This window comes from Cygnus atratus, unplaced genomic scaffold (genome assembly GCF_013377495.2).
Source record: "Cygnus atratus isolate AKBS03 ecotype Queensland, Australia unplaced genomic scaffold, CAtr_DNAZoo_HiC_assembly HiC_scaffold_49, whole genome shotgun sequence".
Taxonomy (NCBI): Eukaryota; Metazoa; Chordata; class Aves; order Anseriformes; family Anatidae; genus Cygnus; species Cygnus atratus.
The window spans coordinates 92,501-95,024 of NW_026110095.1; positions in this window are offsets into that span (position 1 = coordinate 92,501).

The window sequence follows — 2,524 nt, forward strand, 5'->3', positions numbered from 1 at the left end:
GCGTGCGGGCGGGTGTGCGGGAGCAACGTCCGCGAGAGGTGCTCGCGCCGACCTGAACATCGGCCCTGACAAGAGCCGACCCGCCGGGGAGCCTCTCCGACGTGCCCGGGGAACGCCTCAGCGGGCGCTGCGTGCGGGTGAGGTGAGGTGCATCGTCGGGAGGTGGAGGCGCCGCCGCCTCGGCCGTGCCAATCCGCGCGCTCCGGTCCCCCCTTCGCCTTCCGAGCCTCCGGGACCGCTGGAAGCCGCCGGGGACGCCCCCGGACGGCAGCGTTCGGGCGCCGGCGGAGCGCTCGCCGGCTTCTTGCCGCTCTCTCCACAGCTCCTTCTTTTCCCAGCGACTCGCACGCGCGAGACCGCTTCTCGCTCGCCGCCGGCGGGGCGGGGGACGGTGGAGGGGGGTGGGGGGGTCGGCAAGCAGCTAAGGGTGACCAGTCGAGAGAACCGATGCCCGAGCCCACGCCGCCACCGACGCCGCGCGCCCCCTTCTCGTGCGCCGGCTCCACAAAGCTGCAAATGCTCGCTCAGCACCGCTTCCGGAGCAGAGTCCTCACTCTCTCCTGTAGACGGACAGAAAAGTCACCGCCCCCGAAACGCTCCAAGACCTTTTCAAGAGTACCGCAGCGAGGCATCCGAGAGCAAACGACTTTTACCTCGACGTAACTGGAGGCAGAGAGAAACAGCGACGCCTACGACACCTTCCGAGCCGTGGCGCGACCTACTCATCTACTGCTAGCCCCACGACACGCCGCCAAGTCCCGTCGGAGCCAGGGTAGACCTGGCCGCCGTTCCCACAGCCCGACCGTCGGCGACCTCCTCCAGACGGGCAGGCCTGGCGCCCTCGGTAGGACACGGGTAGACCAGGCGGCCACAGGGGGACACGCTACACCTCGCGACCGCAGGAGGACACCGGGACACCTGCCGGCCGGGACCGAACGCCGTCGGTCTGCCTTCCTTCGCTTTTCGTACAGGCCGTTCCGGCCCTTTTCGGCCCTTTTCGGGCCTTTTCGGACCTTTCCGGCACTTCTCGACGCTTTTCGCGTGGACGGACCCACTCGGGAACCGCGTGACCGACCGACAGACGGATGCCTTCGGAAAGGCGCGCGCGCGCGCGCGTCCGCCGGTGCCGGGCAGACCCCGACGCCGTTCTCACGGCCGGCCCTGCAGCGACCCCTACAGGTCGCCACGGGCTACGCAAACATGGCGGCCGCGGCCGGGTAGACCTGGCGGCCGCAGGAGGACACAGGTACGTTAGGCGGCCGCGGGGGGGAGGGGGGGACCCGGTAGACCTGGCAACCGCAGGAGAACACGGGGAGACCTGGCGGTCGCAGGAGGACACGGGGAGACTAGGCGGCCACAGGGGGACACGGTACACCTCGCAACCGCAGGAGGACACGGGGAGACCTGCCGACCGGGACCGAACGCCGTCGGTCTGCCTTCCTTCGCTTTTCGTACAGGCCGTTCCGGCCCTTTTCGGCCCTTTTCGGCCCTTTTCGGGCCTTTTCGGACCTTTCCGGCACTTTTCGATGCTTTTCGCGTGGACGGACCCACTCGGGAACCGCTTGACCGACCGACAGACGGATGCCTTTGGACAGGCGCGCGCGCGGCCGCCGGTGCCGGGCAGACCCCGACGCCGTTCTCACGGCCGGCCCTGCAGCGACCCCTACAGGTCGCCACGGGCTATGCAAACATGGCGACCGCATAGACCTGGCGGCCGCAGGAGGACACCGGGAGACCTGCCGACCGGGACCGAACACCGTCGCTCGGTCTGCCTTCCTTCGCTTTTCGTACAGGCCGTTCCGGCCCTTTTCGGCCCTTTTCGGGCCTTTTCGGACCTTTCCGGCACTTTTCGACGCTTTTCGTGTGGACGGACCCACTCGGGAATCGCTAAACCGACAGACGGATGGATGCCTTTGCACATGCGCGCGCATGCGTCCTTCGGCTTCCGGGTAGACCCGGACGCCGTTCTCGGCCGAGCGTGAGCCTCTGACGTCAGAGCGACCGGCGGCCCGAGCCGACCAGGGGCCGCGGCCGCGACCTCGCCTTCTCGAAAGCCCGCCTCCCCGTTGCCCGGCAACCGGCCCCTAGTCGCCTGGGGCGGCTTGGGATCGGGGGGAGCGACTTTGCACCACGCTAAGTAACTACACGTTTTGTATTCACAGCACTGTTTTGCTTTGATATGCTTCTCCTGCCACTGCTCTGCTTTGCTTTTCCTGCCCCTGCTGTGCTTTGCCTTGCCTCAAACTGCTTTCTTGCCTTTGCTCTACATTTCCCGGCACTGCTTTTCTTTTCCTTGTGCTACTCTCCTTTCCTTTGCTCTGCCTTGCACTGCTTTGCCTTTCCTGGACACGCTTTACTTTGCTTTTCCTGACCCTGCTTTGCTTGTGGTTTTTTTTCTTTCCCTTTTTTTTTTTTTTTTTTTTTTAATTGAGGTATATATTCATTGCATTGCTTTGTTTTATTTTTGGACCTTTTTGCTTCGGTTTTTCCGGCCGCGCTTTGCTTTTCCTGGCCCTGCTTGTCA